Source organism: Dipodomys spectabilis, unplaced genomic scaffold (assembly GCF_019054845.1).
Source record: "Dipodomys spectabilis isolate Male_0828 unplaced genomic scaffold, ASM1905484v1 ptg000002l, whole genome shotgun sequence".
Taxonomy (NCBI): domain Eukaryota; kingdom Metazoa; phylum Chordata; class Mammalia; order Rodentia; family Heteromyidae; genus Dipodomys; species Dipodomys spectabilis.
The window spans coordinates 17,283,242-17,303,146 of NW_024870679.1; the positions used below are offsets into that span (position 1 = coordinate 17,283,242).

The 19,905-nt window shown below is 35.6% G+C and overlaps 1 protein-coding gene and 1 pseudogene across 5 annotated transcripts in view; one reads left to right on the top strand and one right to left on the bottom strand.

Annotated features, from left to right (window-relative positions):
- The window catches only part of Znf644 (zinc finger protein 644), a 78,594-nt gene that overhangs the window by 26,484 nt on the left and 32,205 nt on the right, over window positions 1-19,905 (top strand). The gene's annotated exons all lie outside the window — the stretch shown is intronic.
- Window positions 7,391-7,481, bottom strand: LOC122113189 (annotated as a pseudogene).

Genomic DNA, 19,905 nt, shown 5'->3' on the forward strand with positions numbered 1-19,905 from the left:
TTCCAAGTTAGGACTTCTTTCTGTTAATATAGTGTTCATAACTATACATTTTTAATTTTTTTTTCTTTTTTTTTTTTTTTTTCTGTTGGTTGTGGGGCTTGAACTCTGGGCTTCAGCGCTGTCCTTGAGCTCTTCAGCTCAAGGCGAGTGCTCTGCCGCTTGAGCCACAGCACCACTTCCCGTTTTCTAGTAGTTTATTGGAGATAAGAGTCTCACAGGGGCTGGGAAGGTGGCTGGGGCTGGGAAGGTGGCTCAGTGGTAGAGCGCTTGCCTTGCATGCATGAGGCCCTGGGTTCGATTCCTCAGCACCACATAAGCAAAAAGAAAAAAGCCGGCAGTGGCGCTGTGGCTCAAGTGGTAGAGCGCTAGCCTTGAGGGACAGCGCCCAGGCCCCAGAGTTCAGGCCCCACAACCGGGACCCCCCCCCAAAAAAAAAAAAAAAAAAAAAAAAAGAGTCTCACAGACTTTTCTGCCCAGGCTGGCTTTGAACCATGATCCTCAGATCTCAGCCTCCTGAGTAGCTAGGATTACAGGTGTTAAATACCCGTGTCCGGCTAAAAACATTTTTCTTGTGGATATTTCTATTGAAGAACTTTTCTAATGTAGTGTTCTGATTAGCTTTCTAAAGACCATTAACTTTAAAAAAAACTAAATTGTGATTTAAATTTTAATTTTTGGCTTGGTATATGGCAATACTTTACTGTAATTATAAGCTGTAGAAATGCTAAAAATTGTTTCTAATTAGTGAATAATGGTTTGGAATATAAATAGAATTTAAAAAGAATGTATTGATAAAATTACAATTAAATTAGTTTTTCTACTTTTACCATATATGTCTTATTGTCATAAATTGGTTGATGTTTTTGTTTCTTTTGTTTTGATGGTGGTCCTGGGATTGAACTTAGGGCAAACACTGTACAGCTTGAGCCGTGCCCCTAACCCTTTTGCTTTAGTTTGTTTCTGATAGAGTCTTGTACTCTTGCTTGGCAAAAGCTTCAGACCACAACCTCTGCCTTCCAAGTAGCTGGTGTGTGTTGTCATTCCTGGTTTGTTTTTGAAGAGTGTATTGACAACTTTTCCCAGACCAGCTTTGAGTTGTGATGCTCTTGTCTTGTGTGGTAAATACTGCTATATAGAAAAAAATATTTTATTTTTGTTAAGGTAAACTTCCATTTTCTTCAAGAAGAGTTTGTTTGTTTACTTACTTATTTTTGTGTCTGTTCTACAGCTTGAACTCAGTGCTTGGACACTGTCTTTGAGCTTTTTTGCTCAAGGCTAATGCTCTGCCACTTGAAACAGAGCTCCACTTTCAGCTTTTTAGTTGATAATTGGACATAAGAGTCTCAGGGACTTTTCTGCCTGGGCCTGCTTTGAACTGCCCTCCTCAGATCTCAGCTCTTGGGTAGCTATGATTACAGGCACTGAGGCCTGGCCAGTATCTTATTTTTATAGCATTTATTATTGTAAAGAACAATGCCTATAAAACTTTTGAAATAGAGAAATATCTATATTTTTACTTTAAACTTTTACAGAAATTTTTGTTGAATAACCTTTGTTTTGATTACTTTGAAGTTTTTTTACTGCTTTTAATATAATTTGACTTAATTGAAACTAACACAGACAGGTATGAGTTTTTCTTTCTGTATGCATTTACATTTAGTGACATGTAAAACTTAAAGAATAAGGTTGAATGACTATTTATGTATATGTTCACATATGTAATCACCACCTAGATTTAGGTGTACAAAATTTTGTTATCCTAAAAGTTTTTTGTCCTTTTTCTTTCCTGTTCCGATAGTCTTCCCTTGAGAAGTTGTGTCAGCATGGTTTACTTTTAACATTCTTTTTAAAAAAAATTATTTTATTTTGTAAAGATGCTGTACAAGGAGGTTACAGTTACATGAATAAGGTAATGAGTACATTGTCAAACATTGTTACTACTCCTTTGTTTTTCTCATAACCCTCCCTCACTCCTGCCCCCACTTTTAACTTCTTAAATTTTATGTATGTAGACTTTGAAAGTATGTACTCTTATATTTGTCTGTTTTTCGATGTTTTTTGATCCATGTTGTGAATATGTCTATAGTTTTTATTATTGATGAGAAATATTTTGTTTATTTGTATTTGTTTGTATTTTTTAATTGTAAAAATGCTGTACAGAGGGGTTACAGTTCCATGAGCAAGTTAATGAGTACATTTTCTATTGAGCATTGGTCATAGGGCTTGAGCTCTGGGCCTGGGCACTGTCCCTGAGCTCTTCAGCTCAAGGCAAGCGCTCTACCACTTGAGCCACAGCACCAATTCCAGTTTTTTGTTGTTGTTGTTGTTGGTCGTGGGGCTTGAACTCTGGGCTTCGGCGCTGTCCCCTGAGCTCTTCAGCTCAAGGCGACCACTCTACCGCTTGAGCCACAGTGTCACTTCTGGTTTTCTAGTGGTTTTATTGGAGATACGAATCTCACGGAGTTTCCTGCCCGGGCTGGCTTTGAACTTTGATCCTCAGATCTCAGCCTCCTGAGTAGCTAGGATTACAGGTGTGAGCCACTGATACCCGGTTGCTGAGAAATATTTTAATGTATGAATTTCCCATTAATTGTTTGCATGTTCTGTCTGTAATTTTCCAAGCCTCTGTCCCCACTTGCCAATTTTCTCTCCTACCTTATTTTGGAGGCCTTTCCATTTTCTTCAGCTACAAGCAGAATAAAATGTAGCCCTGTTACATAGTTTACAATGATTTCATTGCAGCCATGACAGCATGCTCGAACTGTGTGAATAACCCAGTATGATATCTAATACTTACAGTTTAATGTTCCTAAGTATGTGTTGTTAGTCCCCCCAATATCCTGCTTCCTTAATTGCCAGTACCCTTTGACTTCACTGTCAGCATATGTAGTTGGGTTATTTCAAGTATTACCTCATGAGCTTTGAGCCAGGCCTGGTAATACTACAGTAAGTTGTCTTTTTTTATATTAGACTATGCATTTGTTGAAGGTAGATACCATTCATATATCTTATTTATCTTAGTATGGTGCTTAGGCTGCTGTATGCATTCAGTGAGTGTTATATAATTCTTACTGAAAGGAGATAGGGATATCACAGTTTCAGTTATTGTTTGCTATTGGAAGGAGCCAATGAGAGCATTCTGGAAGCAGTATTCATATATCAATCCAATTGAAATACACTATCCAGTTATATTCCCAGTGTCAAACCTTAAATAAGACTGGGTGGCCCATTGTTTGATTTTGATTACTGTTTCTAAGCAAAGGCATAAATGTAGTTTGTGGAGATTGAAATATTTGTTGCTATTTTTTTTATTGTGAAAATACTATATTTGTTGCTATTTTCTTTGTGTGTTTTTGCTAGTTATTTCTTTAATTTGAAGATGTAAAGAGATGTGTGTTGAACTTGTATAAGCAGAAGAGTAGGAAAATTGGTCACATAAAAAGTGAAGAAAATTCATTTCTTTTAATTTTTTTTTTGCCAGTTCTGGGGCTTGAACTCAGAGCCTGGGCACTGTCCCTGAGTTTTTGCTTAAGGCTAGCACTCTACCACTTGAGCCATACTGCCACTTCTTGCTTTTTCTGCTTATATGGTACTGAGGAATTGAACCCAGGATTTCATGCATGATAGGGAAGTTCTCTACCACTAAGCTGCATTCCTAACCCAAGAAAACTCATTTCTTGAAGGTAAAAAATGATGGAGGAAGAAATTAAGGAATTGCTTGGAACTGTGATAACAGTTTATATTAATATGGTTTAGGAGCTTGTTACTTGCTGAAATGTAGTTTTGGAAATTTTGTTACATCATTATAAATGTGTCATAGTTAAATAAGATACTTTTTAAAGAAATGAAGCATTTTGCCTAGTTTTTTCTTCTATATTTGATAGTTGGCATTTGGGCTGGCTATTGTAATCATCTGGGATTTTTATGCCTGAAGTTTGATTGCCCTCTAGCAAGTCCGGAGCAAGAGGAGATTCTTCCCCACTGGGGTCAATTTGTTTCTTTTCCTCAGTGCAGCATCTGCCACGAAGGCTGAGCACTGAATGGTCACTAACGCCATCTCACGCTGTTCCTTCTGCCTCCTGAAAGGGTTTTCTTAGAGTATTACCAAACACAAAGTTCAGTTACTTTTTTATTTCATCTTGGATATGAAGTGTGCTTCTATTTCTTGTTGGTTTGAGGATCCAGAGAAATGTAACCTTCAAACTACTTGATTTACATGTTTCTGCAAGGTTTTAGACTGGTTTTTCTCTTCAGAGATCTGTAGATATATCTGTTTGGGTTATAGGTTCCTCTTCCTCACCTGATTTGGGCACTAAAGAACAGAATTTTGATTAGAGAAAATATTGACTAGGAAAATAAGGGCAGAGGAAGCATGAACTAAAAGCTATTTTAATTTTTAGAAATTATTTCATAGAAGATTTTCACTTAACCGAACATTCATTTTGTTAAATAAATATTAGCATTTTCGTAAATGCACTAAAGTATATGTTTTTAATGTAGGGATTCACTATTAGCTCTATTTGCTTTCTTTCTTTTTTTTGGGGGGGGGTGGTGGTCCGGTCGTGGGGCCTGAACTCTAGGCTTGGGCACTGTCCCTCAGCTCTTCAGCTCAAGGCTAGCGCTCTACCACTTGAGCCACAGTACCACTTCTGGCTTTTTTTTCTTTTTGCTTATGTGGTGCTGAGGAATCGAACCCAGGGCCTCATGCATGCAAGGCAAGCACTCTACCACTGAGGCCTTGCTTTCATTTTTTATTAACAAATCTTCTTTTGAGGCCATTGAGAGATAAAATAATACTGTGAAAGTCCTATCCTGATAAATAAGTTAGTTATTTCAGTATTGCATTTAACAGTATGAGGTTAGGAAATAAATGACTGGCTTGAGGTCAAGTGGATAACTTTGGAGTCAGAGTTAGAACCTTAGTCTTCTACATCTTATGCACATTTTAGCTGGTATTGAAGCCTCTTAGGTACTTCTAGCTCAGCTGAAGACTATGTACCCTTCTGTCACATTATCTGTGCTCAGTATTTACTTAATTTTTTTTATTGAGTCATTTAGTGTTTATGAATTGGTTATTATCATTGGTACTATAATGATAGTAGTCTTAAGAGGAAATATGACAAAAGTGTACAATTGGAGTCATGTGTGTGTTTAGTGTTTTGATTTGGCCTGTACTCTTGGAAAGTAAGACTATTGCATGTTTTATTAATATATATTCAGGTACCTGTATCAGTATTCATAGTAGACATTCAATACATTTTTATGGAATGACTAAATGGAAATATTACAAGGCATCCAAGAAGTGACAACCTAAAACTTTGAGGGACTGTATATGACTTACAAAATTTTGGGGAAGGACTGTTGGCAAAAGAAACAGCATACACAAAGGATGAGAAAGGTAAGAGAAAGGCAAAGTTGGCAGCGAAAGAAATATATTTTTTTAGCATAAAGTTCTACCTGGGATGTGAATGTAGTAGTGGCTGGTGTGAAGAGATAAGACTAAAAAGTAAGACTGGAGCCATTTTATTGAGGATCTTAGCCATTTGGAGATTGGCTTAGTAGAATGAGAAAACATTGAAGGAGCTTAAATATGACAAAGGGATAATCTGTAGGTGTTTTGTTTTTGGTGCTGGATATTGAACCTAGGGCCTCATGTACTCTATTGAGCTACAGCCTGACCTTCTACTTCTGTGTTTTAGCAAAAGAACCTAATGAAAAAGTGGAAAAACAGATCACAGGGGAAGCTAAGTTGTATTTAGGATACTCAGTTAATGAGTAGAGGATGCTGGCTGACCTTAGAATGGCAATAGTGAGGTTAGAAAGATGTGGGAGCATTTGAGAAAGATTTAGACAACAAAATTAATGATCAGTTACAATGGAATAGGAGAGAGAGTAAGAAAGGAATTAAGGTTGATTTCTATCCTAGGGACTAGGATATTCCTATTCACAAATAGGAACAGTAAAAAAAAAGGATAGCAGGTGCTGGTGGCTCAAGTTTGTAATCCTAGCTACTCAGGAGGCTTAGATCTGGAGGATTATAGTTCAAAGCTAGCTGGGACAGAAAAATCCATGAGACTCTGTCTTCAAAGTAACTAGCAAAATACTGGGCTAGAGGTGTGGCTTAAGTGGTAGAGTACCAGCTGAGCAAACAAGCTGAGCCAGTCTGAGGTTCTAAATTCAAACTTAAACCAGCAAAAACATTTTTTAAATAAAGAAGACTTGGAGAGAACAAGAGATCTTCAGACAGTTCAGGACATCAGAGTTACAATGTTAGGTGGTATACAAGGCCTCTAACTTGAGAGACATCTGACAGTCATCAGTATTAAGTCTTCCTTTCTCACACATTGATTTTTTTGTTTATTAATATTGTCTAAAGAGTATTGTAAACTATATTTTGTTCCGTGTAGATGCTGCTCTTTATCAGATTCTGGCTTCTCTTCTCCCTCTTCTCTCTTCCTCTCTCCTTCTTTCCTTTCTCCTTCCCTCCCCTCCTATATCATCCTTGCATTCCCTCCCCTCTCCTTTTCTTCCCCTTTCTTCTCTCTTTGTTTAAACAGGGTCTTATGTAGCCCATGCCTGGAATTCACTGTAGCCTAAGTTAACCATCCTTGAACTTGTCAAGACTTCTCCTATCTCTGCCTCCATGTGCTGGAACTACAAGTGTATACAACCATATCTGACTTTTGCTTATTCTTAAGAAAGATTTAATACCATTGGTGAAAACTTATACTATTAATAACAAGAATCTTACCAAAAATAGTTGCCTACTTAAGAGTATATTGTGTTATTTTTTGAATTTGTATTAATAGTACATAATATAGCTGTTATCTAGTATATATAGTATAGTGGTATGTAATATAGTAATAGGAAATAAATAATAATTTTGGTAATGTTTGATAATGGAAACATGGTCTACCTTGAATAACAAAATTTAGGTTAAATGAACCTGAAGTCTTCAGGTTAATCATGGCTCAGTGAGTCACGTAAATAATGTCTATGAATAAAAGGTATGTGTGAGAGCTGGATTTTGCCTTTCTTGTTAATCATTTACACTCATTGTCCAGGTCAGTTTTTGGGCACAGAGATCCCCAGTAAATATTAGATTTTATTTTTAATTAGGCTGACTTTAAATACTACTTTTTTTTTTTGTCAGTCATGGGGCCTGAACTCTAAGCCTGGGTGCTATCCCTGAGCTCTTCAGCTCAAGGCTAGCACTCTACCACTTGAGCCACAATGCCACTTCTGGTTTTCTGGTGGTTGATTGGAGAAAAGAGTCTCACGGATTTTCCTGCCCGGGCTGGCTTTGAACCTAGATCCTCAGATCTCAGCCTTCTGAGTAGCTAGGATTACATGTGTAAGCTACCCACCCAGCTTAATGTCACTCTTTTTTACATGAATGTTTTGTCAGTTTGTATGTCATCCTTACCCAAGGGCCTTGCTAATCTTTTCTGTATTGTTTCTTTTTTTCTTTTTAAAAAAAGTATATATATATATATATATATATATATAAAGTCATAGTGAGCATGGATGCTATGAATTAAAAGGATCTTATCTGCAGTATAAAGGTGATACTTTTGCTTGAGCAATACATTTCCTTAAATTATTCTGTAGTAGTTCATATGTATAATACCTCCTCCACTGTATTCCCCTTCCCACAAAAACATTTATCTATCTAACTAGAACGTGTTTTTTGATACCACTGTCTAGCACTGGATTCAAAGGATTTTTTTTAATGCTAATGCAAGCCCCATTTTCCTATTAAGCTAAAACCTCTCTGCCTACTTCCTTACTAGATCTTTTTTATTTTGTTCTGTCATATAACGTGTGTTTATCTTTTCTTTCTGTTCCCATTACTGTTAATTTTTATTTCATTCTTTATAACATTGTTCTGTGAATGGTCTATCTTGTACTTTTGTTTAAACCATTTGATTGAACTTTTAAAAAAGTAACTGGTATTATTTGCCCCCAGAGAATTCCTTAAGAATAAATTTTGATTATTTTTTTTTCTTTTTTTTTTGGTCGGTTATGGGGCTTGAACTCCGGGCCTGGGCGCTGTCCCTCAGCTCTTCAGCTCAAGGTGGGCGCTCTACCACTTGAGCTACAGCGCCACTTCCGGTTTTCTGGTGGTTTATTGGAGATAGGAGTCTCATGGTCTCTCCTGCCCAGGCTGGCTTTGAACCGCGATCCTCAGATCTCAGCCTCCTGAGTAGCTAGGATTACAGGCGTGAGCCTCCAGCGCCGGCTAAGTTTTAATTCTTAAGTCACACAAAATTCAGAAGTTTCCAAATTCATATTTTTAGTTAACAGTTTCATCTCCTGCTGTTTGTAAATAGACATTTTGCTGCAACCTAATTGATTATTGCTATGATTTTAAAGTATATTTTTACCCCATCTTCTTCACTAGTGTTAGCTCTTCTCTTGAAATTTAGCTTATCAAAAGAAGCTCAGATTCTTTTTTTGTCTTGAGGTGATCTTGTTAGTGATGTGTGGCAATTCTCTAAAAGATAAAATGCTGATATCTTCTATTAATACTCTCTGTAGTTGATAGATTCATATATATATATAATTTTTATTATTATTATTTTTGCCAGTCCTGGGGCTTGATCTCAGGGTCTGAGCGCTGTCCCTGAGCTGTTTTTGTTCAAGTCTAGTGCTCTGCCAAGTACCACTTATGGCTTTTTCTGTTTATGTGGTGCTGAGGAATCGAACCCAGGGCCTCATGCATGTGAGACAAGCACTCTACCACTGAGCCAACTTTCCAGTCTATGTTCTTATATTTTTTGACTGATTAAAAATTAACAAGTTTGTATGGTATTTGCTGTTTGTACACATAACAAGCTCTTAGGAACTTTTTCTGGTTTAACAAAACCATGGTAAATCCAGGTTTACCTCACTTAATATTATAAAATATCAGGCATTGTTATAAATATTGTGTCATTCCCATTTTGTAGATGACAAGACTAAGTTGCAATGAGTTTAGTTATGAAAGAACTAGGATTTGAACCAAGTAGTATGGGTTCAGAGTCTTGTGTTCCTGAAGATTATAATGTTACTCTTAGCACAGCAGTAAAGTAATTTCATGCTTACTTCACTCATTATTGTTCCTCACTCTCCTTGGTTTTTATTATCTCATATGGACAATTTGTTTTATTTACAATAGTGTGCTTAAAGTTCATCCATGTTATAACATTTTGCCAAATTTCTTCCTTTTTAAGGCTGAGTAATACTTCTCTATGTATATACTACATTTTGTTTTTCCCTTTATTCATTGATGGCCTCTTCAGTTTCTTCCCTATTTTTTGAATATTATGGCTAGTGCTCCTATGAACATGGGTGTATAATAATCTCTTTTGAGACTTTGATTTTGATTATATACTCAGAAATAGAATTGCTAGATTATATGGTAGTTCTATTTTTAGATTTCTGAAGAACCATGGTATTGTTTTCTATAGTAACTTCACTATTTGATATTCCTACCAGCAGTACCCAGAACTTAGTGGTGGTCATTTCAGTTTCTGCTTACGTATGTTGAAGTAGTCTCTATTCCTCATCTGCTGGGTATGTTTACCATGAAAAAGGATATTGAATTTTGTCATATCCTTTTTTGCGGCAGTTGACATGATCAACATGATATATTTTTTGTTTTTCATTTTGACAATGTGATACACTTAAATTATTTTTTTGTGTTAAACTTTTTCAATTTCAGGAATAAATCCCTGTCAATCACTGTATACTCATATTAATTTGCTCTTGAATTTTTTTTGTTTTAGTAACTTTTTTCATGTTCTCACTCTCTTCTACCCAAATAATTAAAAGACTCATAGATGGGGGCTGGGAAGGTGGCTCAGTGGTAAAGCGCTTGCCTTGCATGCCTGAGGCCCTGGGTTCGATTCCCCAGCACCACATAAGCAAAAAGAAAAAAGCTGGAAGTGACGCTGTGGCTCAAGTGGTAGAGCGCTAGCCTTGAGCTGAAGAGCTAAGGGATAGAGCCCAGGCCCAGAGTTCAAGCCCCATGACCGGACCCCCAAAATAAATAAATAAATATATAAAAGAAAAAAAAAAAAAGACTCATAGATGATTTCTATAATGAAGCCATACTGTAGCTTTTTATTCTTAACGCTTATTACTAAGGAATGTATGTTCAATGGAATGTGATAGCTTTCTATTAAAAATCATTTGAATATCTTTGTTTTGGTTTGTACATAGTTCACAATCACAATACATAATGATATGATGCATAGGTTTTAGACTATTATTTATCATGGCTGTTCATTATAGTGTTGTTGGAGATTTATATACATTCCATTGCCAGAATGACTTAGATTAAATATTTTAGAATGAGAATTGGTATTTTTTAAATTAAAAAAAAAAAAACAAACCTTCAAGTGCAGACGTATTTGAGAATTATGACCTAGTTCCTACATATTAGGAATTATATGAAAGCCGAGCACTGGTGGCTCATACCTGTAATCCTAGCTACTCAGGAGGCTAATGGTTATGGTTCAAAGCCAGCCCAGGCAGGAAAGTCCCTGAGACTTTTATCTCCAATTAATCACAGAAAAAGCCAGAAGTGGTGCTGTGCTCAAGTGGTAAATGCTAGCTTTGAGTAAAAGTATTCAGGGACAGTGCGCAGGCCCAGAGTTAAAGCCCCAGGCCCAGGAAAAAAGAATTACATGGAATACTTAAAAACCAACAAACCTGGAAATCTTAGTAAAGTTGAATGAGTCAAATTCCAGGAATGTAGTTGTAATAGTGTGTCTCTTAAAAGAATTTCTCTGATTTGTTGTGTTTCTGGGTCTCTATTAAGAAAATTTCGGCCTACAAAGGAGGAGGCAGCAATGCTTGATCAAAGAAATGTACTCATTATCTTGCCCATAAAATTGTAACCCCTCTAAACGGTATTTTCACAATTAAAAAAAAAGAAAAGAAAAAGAAAATTTCGCCCTCTGCCAAGGAGCCCTAGAGTTTCTCCTATTCCATCCTGCAATGTTTTCAGAGTGTCTGCTTTGACTCCAAGGTCTTTGATCCATTTGGAGTTGATTCTGGTGCAGGATTTTCTTCAAGTGATTAACCAATTTTGCCAGCACCATTTACTGAAGTGGCTGTATTTCTTCCATTCTATTTTTTTAGCTCCCTTATTGAAGATTAGATGGCTATAGGTCTGTGGGTTCATTTCTGGGTTTTCAGTTCTATTCCATTGGTCCTGAGGTCTGTATGGTTTCCCTTATTTGCAATAACTAGTATATGCCTGAGACAAGCAAAATCGGTCAGATAAGTTGATGTTAGGTGAAATGAACCCTAAAATAAGGATTCAAATGGTTTTTCTTTCTTGCTATTGTTTCTAACATATTTATAAGATGATTTCTTTGTTGCTTTGTATGTCCTTCCCCCACGGTATAACTCCTGTTTTCGCTGTATTTTATGTTGATATAATTTGTGGAGGGGAAGGAAAAAAAATTGTTTAAATAGAGATACAGGTGGACCCATTGCAACAATGAAATGTATAAGACATTATGTCAAAAAATGAACTTTACAACTTTGGCGGGCGGGGAGGAGGGTGGGAAGGCAGGGATGGTAAGGGGAAACAAAGGAGGAGGCAGCAATACTTGATAAGAAATGTACTCATTACCTTGCTCATGTAATTGTAACTCCTCTGTATGGTATTTTCACAATAAAAAAAATTAATTAAAAAAAGGATTTCCCAAGTTTTCTGAAGCATGTCTGGGATTTTAACAGTAATTTTTGCAGTAACATTTTCTCAGTGACATAAATTAAGGGCTACAAATCTGAATTTTCTGTTATATGGATTGAAAGGAGATATATGTGTCTTCTTTATAACATTTGGAAGTTAAGCTGTTCTTTGATAATTAAGAAAATTGACAATGGTCTCCTATCCAATAATAATTTATCTCATTGCTAATCAGTGTTGACTTACAGATAGCTGCCCTCTTGCTTTGTCCTTATGACTTTTTCTCTGTTCTTGCCTATCCTTGGTATCCCTTTGTATGTACTAGGCTTCTTGAGGTTGAAATAGGGCCCATCCTAATAACTTCATTTTAACTTCATTTTTTAAAGGCCTTCTTCAAATATAGTCATCTGTGGAGGTATTGAGGTCAGGGCTTCAATTAATTTGAGAAGAGACATAGATTTGTAATGATGAGTCCAAAATATTCTTGTATATAATGAATATTATTTAGTGACATCTTTAGAGCATAATAATGGGATGTAATACACTGCTTAGATTTGTGACTTTTGGTTTGTTACGACTAGTACTATGTGTTTATTTATTGGTACATCTGAAAGATACACTTATTTAGTAAAATAGTTGTTTATCTGGGGGAGGTTATTACGTGTATATTACTTATGCTGTAATTTTAGAGGCTGAGAATTGAACTCAGGGCCTCAACTATGTATATTCTTTTCCTTCATTCCTTTTTTTTTTTTTGGGTCAGTCGTGGGGCTTGAACTCTGGGCCTGGGCGCTGTCCCTCAGCTCTTCAGCTCCAGGCGAGCGCTCTACCACTTGAGCTACAGCGCCACTTCTTTTCCTTCATTCCTATCCACTGTGACAAAGAAACAGAAATAGGTTATACTGTGTCAGAATCATAGTTCTATCATTGTATAGTCACTAAAAAGCTCTAATGATAGAGTAGATAAGTGTTGTAGAAGTTTAAGTTATTCTTATTTTCTCAGAAGAAATAATAATGATTAGTACTAGAACCATAGTCTAAAGTCTTATTACTCAAAATACATTAAAATGAGAGAACCACCTCCAAAACTGAAGTATATTAAAGAGAGTGCTTATGTAAAGTTCAAAAAGAACTTAGATTGTATGTTTTTAATTTGGAGGGGTCACCTTTTTTCTCAATGTAATAATGTACTATGTTTTGATTTTATGATGTTGTAAGTTATATCACATCACATATATAACTTTTTATTTAAAGTTTTCAGTACATACAAGTTCCTTTACAGGCATACAAAAATAGTAAATCATTTATTGATATTGCTGATGAGGCACATGAATAAAGGTGTGATCTGTGTTATACACTAATGCTTAACCATACCTGTAGAATATGATAACTTGTAATAGTGTTTAGATGTGTGACCTTTTATAAAGTATTTAGAAAAAGAGTTGTGGATCTGAGGGGGAGTTATACACTTGATATAAGTATACACACATATATATTTGAGAAAAGTTATACGGTATCAAATCATATAATTTTCCATAATTTTTCAAGTTGATTTCAAAGATGAATTTTAATACAAACTTGTAACTATGCACACACTGGTAGCTAGAGAGAAAGAGAGGCTATATACAAACAATAAAGTATGTTTGATGGAATCAATTGAAGTTAATAAAAGGAAAGTTTGCTTTGTTTCTATAATTTGACTAATTGCAGGCCTATGTTGTTTACTCTAGTGAGATTACTTTTTTGTGTCGCTTTAGGTTTTCTATTACCATCTAGTTGTTTTAAAACATATATACAAAAGAAGATATGGTTACTTTTCTTTTGGAACCTAGAAAACCTTTTTCATGGAACTTAATTCATTTGGAGGAGATACATTAATCAGTAATTATCAGAAGATATCTCCGAGAGTAGTTCTGCATGAATATATTAAAAAAGAGCTTAAGGAATGTCAGGGGAATCAGAAGGAGAGGAAGGGTTACCGATGAATGAAGAGGATCAAAGGACATTGCATGTTTATACTGATGTTGGGCACCTGTGGTTCACTCTTGTATTCTCAGGAGACTGAGATCCAGAGGATCAAGGTTCAAGGACAGTTCAGGCAGAAAAGTCTACAAGATGGTCTCCAAAATAACCAACAAAATAGCAAGAAGCATGGATCAAATGGTAGAGCACCAGCTGAGCAGGCAAGCCGAGTAAGAACCAGAGCAAAAAGCCCTAAGTTCAAGCTGCTTAAAAGTATTGCTTAAAAGCAAAATAAAATGAGACAAAAGAGGAAAAATGCGAGAAGAGGGGAAGAATAGTATACGCAGAAAATTTGTATTTGATCATAGTGCACTAAGTGCATGTGTTGAAATATCACAATGAAACCCTTTCATATTATAAATGAATGCTAGTTCAAAAATAATCTATAGAAAATAAGAAGTGCTTGTTAATGTGTAGAGGAAGGCTTTGGGTAGTGATACTGAAAGCTCAGTTGATGGGAGATTATGAAGTAAGGTTAACTAGATTTGGGTGATGGACAGCTGAGAAGAGGGCAGAGAATTCCAGACAAAGTTTATGATGAGAAATATATTTGGTGAATTTGAGAGGCCTCACAAGTTGTATCACTGAGGAGTTGTCAGAGGGAAATGAGTGACTAATGTGGTAAGATAGGGCCCAGTACGGCTAAGTAATTTTTACCATTCATCAGTGGTAAGGATTTGAATTATTTAGCATTATATAGCATTGAGAAAGGAAACGTGTCAGAGGAGTGATGAATTTAGAAGTTTCATTCTTCCTACTGTATAGAGAATAATTAGTAAGGGACCAGCACCTATAAAGAAATCCAAGATGCTATTTAGATTTCTTTCTGCTATTACACAGAAAAGTAGTCACTAATTTTGTTGAACACATTAGGTACTATTTTAGACCAAAGAGATATCTGTGACCAAACGTGTCTCCATCTTTGAGAAACTTTTACTTTGAGGTAGGGAGGAAAAAACCCAAATAATTAGTTAGGTAACCCATATATTCTTTGTGTAATATGAAGAAAAATAGAGCAATAACAGCAAGTACTATTTAGGATGGTTTAGGTAGAACTAAGAAGGAGATAGTTGGGCACATGGTGAAAGAACTAATCTGTGTCTATATTCCTTGGTGGAACTACAGGCAGAGAACATGAGGCCAATGTGCAAAGTATAATGGGCATCGTCAAAGAATAGCAAGGAGGTTAGGGTGAGTACAGTGAGAAAGCAGCGGATGAAGTCTATGTACATTAAATTGTGTTGGATGTAAACACTGAATTCCTTTGATACTTTTCATATAAACTCTACTCATAGTATTTCATGAAAGAAAAATAGCAGTCTATGATTAAAACAGTTTTTATCCTCGTAAAGTAGGACAAACGTACTAAAAATATTTACAGAAATTCAGTGTTTTGGATTTAATTATGCCCCTTTAAAACGTTGCCTCCCTGTTTCCCAGAGTGTGAGCTTACTTAGAAGCTCAGATTATTATAGTAAGCAGTAATTCAGACTGATTATCTTTTTTTTCTTTTTGGTCAGTCTTGGGGCTTGAACTCTGGGCTTGGGTGCTATCCCTGAGCTCTTCAGCTCAAGGCTAGTTTTCTACCATTGCGCCACAGTGCCACTTCTGGTTTTCTGGTGATTTATTGGAGATAAGAGTTTCACGGACTTTACTCCTAAGGCTGGCTTTGAACTGAGATCCTCTCTCAGTCTTCTGAGTCATTAGGATTACATGTTTGAGCCACTGGCATCCAGCTTCATAATACTTTTGTTGTTCCTTTGTGCCATTCCTAAGGCTTGAACTTAGGGCCTGGGTGCTGTCTCTCAACTTTTCTTGCTCAAAACTAGTTCTCCACCACATGAGCCACAAACCTCTGCCTTTTTTCTAATTAATTGGAGATAAGTATCTCATGGACTTTCTGTCCGGGTTGGCTTCAAACTGTGATCCTCAGATCTTAGCCCTCCCATTTGCAGGGATTATAGGCATGAGCCACTGGCACCTGGTGTTTCATATTCTTATGTAAAGAGGAAATTTGAATACCAAGATGCTCATGGAAGGAGATGATGTGTACTTGAGAAGATAACTACTTACAAGCCACGGAAGGAACCAACCCTCTGATACCTCAGTCTTGGATTGCTACCTTCCAGGTCTGTGGGACAGTAACTTATTGCTAAGGTAACCCAATCTTTTAGTACTTGTTATAGCAAACTAATATTAGCAAACTAGTACAGGTAAAGAGCAAAAATTTTCTGTTTCCACTCTCTTCATACCTTCCCCATACTTAACAAAGGGAAAAAGTTATTAGGAAACTATATGTTCATTTAGTTGCCTGTGTGTGTTTCACTAATTTCCAAATAAATTGTGGGGATTTTTTTGAGAAATGTAGAATTAAAACATAATAAGCAACAAAAACTAGTGCAGCACCATGTTTATAGTTTCTTGTCTTCCAAGAAAGTTTCACCTCTACATCTCTTAACTGCCATACGGTAGGTACCATACAAGTTTTCCCTGACAAAAATTAGCCTCTTGTTTAAAAGTTTTCACCAAAATTATGATTGATTTTTCGATTTCATATAATATTGAAATATAACTGTTTCAATTATTTCAAGGTATTTTTGGGGGAAAAGCTACCACTTGGTGGCAGTACGTAGCTTAAAAATGAACTAAATTTTAACTATGCACTGTTAAACATAAATGATTAAATTCAGAGGGGAACTATTTGATACAATCAACTTGATAGTATAAGTGTTTGGTTCTTTATAAGTAAAATAATTATTACTACTGTAAACTGGGATTTTATCAAAATGTCTCTGAATATAAAAATTAAAGCAAGGCATAGTTTAGTATGTAAATTTTTTATAGAAACCTTCAGGCATCCTTTATCATTGTCTTAATACTTTTAGTCTAAATGTACAAAAATATGTCAGTATTAGAAACAAGATATCTTTATAGCACATTACAAGGTGTGAATTTTCTTTTATAAAGTGAAGAAGCTGATCTGTAAAAAGGGGTTCAGTTCCACCTGTCAGTTTATGTATAGAATGCCTCTTGGTCAGTGCCCTTCCACTATCTCCCTTCTCACCTATCCTAATGCTACTCATCTTCTCAAGTTTCCTCATTCCATATGTACATTGAATGTCATAACTATATTTGTCACCCAGAAACTGAATTGTTAGAAAGTAAGGTAAAAAATATTAGGAAAGCAAAATTTTATCATACTTAATTATGTTTCTTGCAACTTATGGAAAGCTCAGATAATTTCTCCCCCCCCCCCCCCCCAAGTATGAGGCTTGAACTCAGGACCTGAGTGCTGTCACAGCTTTTTTTGCTCAAGGCTAGGGCTCTACCACTTTGAGCTACAATTCTATTTCTGCTTTCTGGTGGTTAATTGAAGAGAAGAGTCTTACACTTTCCTATTCCTGCTGGCTTTGAACCGTGACCCTCAGATCCCAGCCTTCTAAGTAGCTAGGATTACAGGCATGAATCACTGGTGCCTGGGTTCAGATAATTCTTTTTCAAGATTTTTAAAAGTCATTTAACTGGACAAAGTGTAATTGAAATGTAAGAAGTAAAAATTGGTTGTGTTCACATAGTTTTAACTCCTAAATAATTGATATATAAAACTGTAGTGAAGTATTTGTGTAGTGTCTTGTTTTTAGGTTACATATATAGGATATTAAAGACTAGGGTCATAACTTAAATGCTAGCAAGTTTGATGCCCTGGAGAAAGAGAGGAGAGAGAAAAGAAAGAGCAAGGAAAAAAGACTAAAGGGAAAGAAGTAAAGCACATACAGGAAAGTGCATAAAGTCTAAATATATAGCTCAGTGAATTGCCACAAGTAAACACTCCATAACCACTACAGATCAAGAAGAAGAGTACTATTAATAAGCCAGAAGCACTCCTGTGGTTTCTCCTTCTCAATCACTGTTCCTTCCTTCCTTTCCTGTAATTACCACCAGCCTTTGACTTCAAAGCATCTTTTTTGGCTTGCCTTTCAAAGTTTATTTAAGTATAATTATACAATAGTGTTATTTTGTTTGTGGATTATTGTGCTCTTCCTTGTGCTTAGGAGATTTTTTAATGTTTTCAGATGTACCTGTAATTCGCTCTTTGATTGTATAACACTTTTTTAACCTAGGGTTAAAACCTTTTGGGTTAAATAATGCTGTCATGAGCATCATTTTGCATGTTTCTTGTGCACATGTACAACATTTCTGCTGGGTGCATACCAAGAGCAGAACTGGACTATTGATATCTGTATGTTTAAACTTAGAGAGAAACACAAGAATTGTTTTTAGAATGATGGGGTGTATGACTTCTTCAACTGCATATCATGGTTCCTCTTGCTCTGTGTCCTCACCAGTGCTTTTGGTCCTTTCAGAGACTGCACTTGCCTGATTTCAAATGAAATTGAGTACCTGTCATAAATGTATTGCTGTTCAAGTATCCTCTTTTGTGAAGTTCACCTCTCTCACCACTGTTTTTTTTTTATAATTACTGTTTATTCCTCTGTGTAAATTGGGATTTCTATTGTTTTCCTTTTGTTTTTAGGAGTTTTAATATATTACAGATAGAAATAGTTATATTTGTTAGAAAAACATAACCCACTTTGTCTTGAATTCCTCCTTCCTAATGTTATCTTTTGATGAAAAGGTCTTGCTTTTAGCGTAGCCCAGTTGTCACTATGAATGTGAAGCTACTCTCTTGTGTTATGTTCTAGAACAAGGCAATTCCCCTATCCTCACTCCATATCTCCCATCCCTTAAACAGAATATTTTTAGTTTACATAGGGATATAGTGCTCTTGACTTCCTATACTGTATGAAAGTACTTAGCCTATGATGAGACTGAAAATGATATCCTAAAAACTAAAATTTTTCTAGAACATGCTTTTACATATTGTATGACATGCTTTTAGTCTAATATTTTCAGACTCTTCATACTGTAAGTTTAATTACTTTGGTTTATAGAAAACATCTACCAAGTAACATTTAACAAGGCCGGTGTTTACAGCTCAATCAAAAAATTAATATAAGGAAGACGATAAATTTGGAAACTTGCTTTGGTAATGTGATAAAAGGGTATTCTTTAAAGGGGTGGTACAAAACAGTTACAGGCTCACGCCTATAATCCTAGCTACTGAAAGAGACTGAGGATCTGGAAAATCATTGTGCAGACCTAGCCCCAGCACAAAATAAAAATCCAAAAACCTCCCATCTCTGATTAGCCAGCAAAAAGCTGGACTAAGGTAGGACTCAAATGCTTAGAGCATCAGCTGAGAGTAAGTAAACTGAGCATTACACCCTGAGTTCTTCAAGCTCTGGTACCAGGAAAATAAAATTAATTAAGTAATTTTAAAAAAGGAATGCTTTAGAGGTAGAGTACATTTCAGATGCAACATTCACAGCTATTTTATAAGAAAGATGATACACAGAAGTTTAGGAACTGGAAATTGTCATTGATAACTCAATACCCCTTGAGAAGTCTTTCTATATTTTCATTGTGTACATACTCCAGTTTACAGATAATTTTATTCAGTAAATCTTACTACATGTTATAAAAGTACTCTATATACTTACTTTTAAAATCTTGAGTTGTTTACCTTGGAGCTACTCCATAACTCCTAATATGTTAGTTTATTGTACTTCTAAAAGGTTTTGGTTTTTATTTGTAACCATTTGGTTGTATGGAGAGGTTCGTGAATATTATATCTTCATGATTATATAACTTTATTAATGTATAATGCGTATCTTCAGGTTCAAGGCTTTGTGTCCTAAATTCTGTTTGATTTTATGATAGTGAAGATATCTTTTTGACATAAATGCTTGTCCAATTTATCTTTCCTTGCCTTATTTTCAGCCTCTGTGTTTGATGCTTTCAGAAACAACACAAGGCAGACTTCAAAACAAATCTGAATGCATTTTGCTCAGCACATGAGCTTTTCACTTCTGTATTACTTAAATAAAGATGTATTATTTGTTTGAACTTTATACCCTCTCAATTTTATTTTCTTTTTGTTCTTTCATTATACTTTATATTTTTATTGGATTAGTCAAAGATTGGCCATTGTTTACTTCTGTGGATTAGAAATTTATATTTCATTGTCTCAGTCATTACCCTTAACATCTTAACACATTTTTTTCTAGAGTTTTTTTTTTCATTTATTGTTATTGCTTTAATTCAGTGACCATTAGTTTAACCTTTCAAGATGA